This window comes from Bolinopsis microptera, chromosome 9 (assembly GCF_026151205.1).
Source record: "Bolinopsis microptera isolate Bmic1 chromosome 9, MBARI_Bmic_1.0, whole genome shotgun sequence".
In the NCBI taxonomy this organism is placed as follows: Eukaryota; Metazoa; Ctenophora; class Tentaculata; order Lobata; family Bolinopsidae; genus Bolinopsis; species Bolinopsis microptera.
Window position 1 is genome coordinate 9,719,832 of NC_087080.1, and position 6,890 is coordinate 9,726,721.

General features: G+C 37.9%; 1 protein-coding gene and 1 long non-coding RNA gene across 2 annotated transcripts in view; one reads left to right on the forward strand and one right to left on the reverse strand.

Annotated features, from left to right (window-relative positions):
• Positions 1-6,890, forward strand: part of LOC134820871 (uncharacterized) — a 1,079,557-nt gene that overhangs the window by 562,614 nt on the left and 510,053 nt on the right. The gene's annotated exons all lie outside the window — the stretch shown is intronic.
• The window catches only part of LOC134820887 (uncharacterized), a 507,687-nt gene that overhangs the window by 161,268 nt on the left and 339,529 nt on the right, over positions 1-6,890 (reverse strand). The gene's annotated exons all lie outside the window — the stretch shown is intronic.

Consider the following 6,890-nt stretch of genomic DNA (forward strand, 5'->3'; position numbering starts at 1 on the left):
ACTATCTGAAATAAATGGTTGAGCAGGTTAAAAGGGAGTTGGCTGGAGGTATGGTGGCTCCCCGCACGAGTTTCATGTCTATGATCGGTACGGGATCGGTACCGACAAGGTTGCTATTAATACTGCACCATGTTTTCGTATTCTGCATTGCAGTGTCATGATGGGCGCTGATAGTAGTTTGAATGAAGATTTTGCCTCATCGTCCGTATTTTGCAATGTTTAAAACAACATATTATATAGAAGGACTTTAAACTTTTGCCATGAAACTAGATGCTGTACTGATTTATCCATGATCCTGTCACGTGATACTGATTGGAGATTTGAGATGGTTTTGAAAATTCGGACACACCCAGACAGGGGGAGGGGGTGGTCCGAGAATCTATGATTTTGGCGGACTTTCCTAAGTAATTGGCCCCTATACTGCATTATAACTCTAAGAGAACTCTGTCGTACTCAGAGTTCAATTATTGGGTGCTTTTCTCTAAGTTAATAATCACAAAAGCAACATTTTATACTTGAAGGGATGATTAATAATAATGATAATCATAAACCATGTTAAACTTTGTCATACGTTGTATGACCCGCCGCGCACGAAGTGCGCGGCTCCCCCTGTAGCATGTAGCGTCGAAGACGCTACTATAGTGAAGCGACCGTGGGGGTCACCACGTGATACAAGTTAAACTAAGATGGTACTCGATTAACTTAAATAAAGGGCGTTGCCTTTTCACATATCCTTACCTGGGGACCCCAGGCTATTATGTTCATAAACATATAGAGATTCGGCGGAATGACAGCAGGACAGGCTGAGCGCCGCCCAGTCAACATATCCTAGATTAAGATACAGTAAAACCTCGCTATTACATATTATAACTGATAATAAAGTGTAGACGCCGTTAAATTCCTGATAAACAATAAAGAAAGTTAACTTAGATCATTACTTATATGTAGTTGTACTAATTATATCATATATATTTTACAGTAATTATTTTGTGACAATTGTGCATTGTGAGCTTTATTCTTTAAATTCTCTGACTAGTTTGTATATTGTAATAATGCAGTTGTTTTGACAAAAACTTTACTTCTAGTTCTATTGTTGTTGTCTAATGAGTAGCCATGTCAGTGTCACATTTGCAATAATCTTGTTTAAAGACACGCACAGAATTTCACGATCAGTGATCCATGCAACAAAACTAAACATTTTTTTATTTTCTTAATTTAAATTAATTAAATATAATTAATTAAATTAATAAATTCTATTTATCATCATCTTTTGATTTTATTATAAGATTTAATCTAAGGATATTCGATTAACGGTTACTGGGCGGCGCTAGCAGCCTGTCATTCCGCCAAACATAATTATAGCCTGGGGTCCCCAGGTAAATTAACGGGTGATAGATACTCGTAAAATATTTGTTTCAATTATTAGGGACCGTCGAGGAGTCCAACTCTGAACTCGGCGCGCGTCCGCGCGCGCGTCCTGGTAGGTTTGAGGTTATAAACCTTTGATTCACGAATCACGATATCAATCCTTCGCATCTCGCCGATCTGCATACGGCGACGTTAACGGGGTTGCAAATCACAGAACTGGCAGTGATATTTTTGATTTTGAAATAACGCTGATGATGATGAAGTTACGGTGACTCAATAGGTGAAACAATTACCTTTCTAGTGTAATTATAAATAGATTTGCGGAGTCGCGAGTGGCCTACTATTACCTGGGGACCTCAGACTATCAGTATCATGTTCATGAACATATGAACATGATAGAAATTCGGCGGAATGACAGGCTGAGCGCGGCCCAGTAATATTTACCTGGGGACCTCAGGCTATTATGTTCGGCGGAATGACAGGCTGAGCGCGGCCCAGTAAAGTAATATAAGGCCTACCAGTGATACGATATTGGTGCACCGTGCACTGTCATGCTAGGCATTGTTTTCTTTATAGAGGGAGACAATAGACTTGGGAAGTTTTTCAACTTATGCACATGAAGATTGAAGACTGGAACATTCTTTAGGATGATACTATGAACAGTTAATATTTGGTGTACATAGAAACCGGTCATAACAATGAGCTAAGTAATTTCTGTTGACTTTTATGACTGGCATAATCAATTACACCTTTGTCACCTTTGTAGCTTTGTGAATGAGAATTACGGAAGTCCTAAGTTACTTTTACACGAATTCTAAACACTTAATTTAAAATTCCACAACGGCAACGTAAATTTATTTAGAAAGCAATTAGCAATCATAAAATATCAATTCGAAGTGCGTGCAAATTACAATTTACGGGTGTTCAAAGAAAAACAAGTAACTGCACTTAGAAATTTTATTGGCGAAATGGAATTTCGCCAATAAAAATATAATAGAATTGGTAGATAGCCAGCTCGCTTATCACAGTAGTCTTTTTCTTGCCAGCAGTAGCCATGAAGAGAGCGATATTTTTTAGTTCACGAGTCCATTTATAATTGATGGGAACGAGTGCTTGATCGACTTGGTTAACAGCGAATATAACTCTTTTGCTAGCGGAATCTGCTGAGAGAGAGAGAGAGAGAGAGAGAGAGAGAGAGAGAGAGAGAGAGAGAGAGAGAGAGAGAGAGAGAGAGAGAGAGAGAGAGAGAGAGAGAGAGAGAGAGAGAGAGAGAGAGAGAGAGAGAGAGAGAGAGAGAGAGAGAGAGAGAGAGAGAGAGAGAGAGAGAGAGAGAGAGAGAGAGAGAGAGAGAGAGAGAGAGAGAGAGAGAGAGAGAGAGAGAGAGAGAGAGAGAGAGGAGAGGGAGAGAGAGAGAGAGAGAGAGAGAGAGAGAGGAGAGAGTGAGAGAGGGAGAGAGGAGAGAGAGAGAGAGAGAGAGAGAGAGAGAGAGAGAGAGAGAGAGAGAGAGAGAGAGAGAGAGAGAGAGAGAGAGAGAGAGAGAGAGAGAGAGAGAGAGAGAGAGAGAGAGAGAGAGAGAGAGAGAGAGAGAGAGAGAGAGAGAGAGAGAGAGAGAGAGAGAGAGAGAGAGAGAGAGAGAGAGAGAGAGAGAGAGAGAGAGAGAGAGAGAGAGAGAGAGAGAGAGAGAGAGAGAGAGAGAGAGAGAGAGAGAGAGAGAGAGAGAGAGAGAGAGAGAGAGAGAGAGAGAGAGAGAGAGAGAGAGAGAGTGAGAGAGTGAGAGAGGGAGAGAGAGAGAGAGAGAGTAATGCAATGTTGAGTTGTACTAATTATCTCTCCTGAAACAGTTGAATTAAACGTTTCTGATTAATTTCTATAACGGTAACTTAATGCTCATAGTCATAGCTAGGAATACGAGTTTAATGGCACGGTCCGTCGCGCTGTTTAAAACCAATTTCAATGTTGAATATGCACAGTGTTTGGCGTTGGTAATGGATATTTTAAAGTTTGTAGTTTTCTTAGTCTAAGGACTGTGAAGTGTGAACTTAAAAATGCCAATTTGATTTAATCGAATTCTGGATGGTCGTAGAGGACTCTTGTGGTTTGTTAATGCTATATTTCTTTTGTTTTACTACAGCATACTATGTCCCTAATTGCTGGTACCATCGACTGACCAGTGCCTCACTCACTAATACTCTAATACACCACGAAATATAAACGTGACAAGGACATGTTTTACCTTGCCGTGTCTGTGTATGATCATGATTCACGAAACTTTTACGTAGGTACATGATTCAACATATTTAATGTGGTTTTTAAATGAACAGCATCATGTTCGTTACGTACCTGGGAATTATGGGGACCCTAGGCTGATAGTGTTCATAAACACATATAGCTATACTTAATACTTATAGTTATTGAAGCTGCGGTGGAATGGCAGGCAGAGCGCCGCCCAGTAACATGTTCGTTATTTCTATCTATTATATTTAAAAAATGTTCTATTAGTATTCTATTTCAACTAGGAATAATCAACACAGCAACATTGTGAACCTCTAAGTCTATACTCACAGCTTTACCATCAGGATACAGCCTCTACTATGTGTTATGTACTACTACTACTAGCAGTGTAACAAGTTTTAAAATGATAGGTTAAAAGGTACTTCACGGCGTCTGATAAAACATTTGAAATAATGTTGATTTTCAAGAAAATTAAAAGCTTGTGATTGATCGATGAGCAGTCAGCATATCCCAAATTTATTACTATAAGGTTACATATTTGCAACTTTTACTATAAAATAATACCTCATGTGTACAGTAATAAAGTTAATGTTATAATCTCTATTAGTAGTAACAGGACCCGTTGATTGGTTTAACAATCCCTAGCTCCTTTGTCTACCCTAAGCCCTAAGGCCAGATTACCTATCCAAGATATTATGATGATGTTTGTTTTACTTAACCATCAGTTCCTATTGGGACCATGTTTACACAAAAGACCGTATCCACTATCCATCATCCAGTGTACTGTGTAGTGTGTATACACGGTCAAATTTCAGTTCCTAAATCATTGACGGATCTCTGTTTGGTAGACAGAACTAAATAAAGATATTTTAGAACGTCATCGACAATGTCAATAAGGTAATTATATTGTTATTGATGACCTCGTCTGCATGGTGTGATAGTACTAGTAGTAGCATAATAATAATAGGAAGTGGAACTACATTCCTATTCCTAATAATCATTGCTTACGTTACCAACAGGAATTTTAGCTGATCGTCATATTTTTTCCAGGGGCCATCAGATTGTGCTTCGTTGATTTGGACTTTCGACTTTTGATTTATTTACATACTTTAAAAGTTGTAATTGAATTATGAAGTTTGAGCATGAGTTGGAGTAGTATGTATATTTCTTTATTCATTACCGTTGCTGTTTTTCATATTTATGTTTTGATAGGGCAGAGCACGAAAGGTATTGATATTCTTATAGTTATAGCGATATATCGTAATTTATGTCCACAAAACCTGTCCAGAATTCCAACCTGATTGCAACCTTTTCCACGATTGTTATGTGTCGTACCGTACCTGTTCATTGAGTTTTTTAGACGGTATTAGAGAGCCGTTGCTGCTATTTGAGTATCTGACCTAAGATTATTGTCAATATGATTGTGAGTGTGAGTAATATCATGCTCACAGTCACGGTATCATATGAGACATTAACAGTAGCGGAGCTGCTTAGTAAGCAACTTACCATTACAGTTTCTGAACCGACCATAAAGTTGGACAAATTGAAACCATTTCAAAATTTACGAATCGCTAAAAAGTCCAGCTACCTGCTACATCCCCTTTTTCGCCTACGCTGTGTCAATCTAAGAAACTACCAAGCCCATAAAATGTTCGATAGAATCCCTTTTAATGTTAAAATATGTAGAATCAAAAATAGCTTCTTTTGTGACTGTCTCACAGCTAGACTCACAGTCAATCTAAATCGCATAATTTATACATCAACTAGTAGTGATACTACTCACCCCCCTTTTGAATATTCATACCATCTTAGCTGTCCCACTGCTAAACCAAAGACATATCTTTAGTATATAAGATTAAGACGGTGCATTTCTGGGGTTCGTTGTAGAATAGGGTATACTTTGTCAAATTGACGAGTAGGTCTTTATAATACCCCTGTAATACCTTAATCTTGATTAACCTTTGTTGACTCGTTTAATTACACTATCATAGTTAGAGCTCACAAGTTTTGTTGCCATTTTTACCGACGCTTCACTGGTGTTTTGTTCGCCGTTTCTTACGCCGTTTCTTAATCCGTGTTATTAATCATAGTACAGTTATACTTTTGACTTCTGAGTCGTATAAAACTAAAAGAATGTCGCAATCAATCGAGTTTTTATATTGTGTATTTGATCACAGACAACATTAGTCCTGTTGTCAAGAATTTTAATTAATTTAGAAAAACGTGTCAGATTAATGATTTTTGACTAAGAAAATTATCAATGAGTCTCATTTATAATTATAAATAATTATGAGCGTCCAGTATAGTAGTAGTACCTGTAACCTGTACATTATTTACTGGGCGGCACTCAGCCTGTCATTCCGCCGAATCTCTATGTTTATGAACATTATACTTATAGCCTGGGGTCCCCAGGTAAGTACATTATCAGGTTGTTGCAATAGAGACATTGTAGACACTTACTTTTCTTTGGAAATAGCAATTGTAGACACTTACTTTTCTTTGGAAAGGTATAAATAGTCGAAGCGCGTTTCTAAGTAAATAGTGACGAGGTTTCTCCGTAAATATTAACTACACTATACTCATGTGCCTAAATTATGTATAGTAAATTCACGGGTATAAAAGATTAAAGAACTGGCCGCTACTATGGTGGTGATATCTTATCATGCATTATTATATTGAAATTATCACTTCAAAGGCAGTTTATATTATTGTTGATACTAAGATTAGAACTTTAAAATTACACTGACCAACACATCGTTTACTCAAAATTATATTATTAACAATGATTTAAACAATGCATACAGAACAAAGTGTTGAAAGTATTAAACATGAATATAATTTGAGAACATGGAAAGGGCACACTTAGTTACACTGTAAGGTTACCTTCCTGAAATGAGCAAACATTTTCCTTTGCCCATCTTGTCTGCATAAACAGTCTAGGTATCTGAGATATGTTTATAAAGGGAAAAGTTAGAGGCGGACGGAATAGTAATGGACCAATAATATGGGAGACCTCTAATCCGGCAGCTTTCCGTCCGTAGTCGTCGGATCACCTTAACAAGTTCTCAAATCTCTCCTATCTCATTATAGTGACACAAACTCAATGCGTAAAACTTGGCCCAATTATATTAAAGTCATTATGGAGCCCCCTCCCCCTCACAGGTAATAGGGCCCCCATGCCATAAAAAATTTCATTCAGATCGAGAGATTCTCTAAGGTTGGATGGAGGTCGCTACTCGCTACTTTGAAAGCAATACTGTCTCGGTTAGGCGTGAGTTGTTTGGGACAAC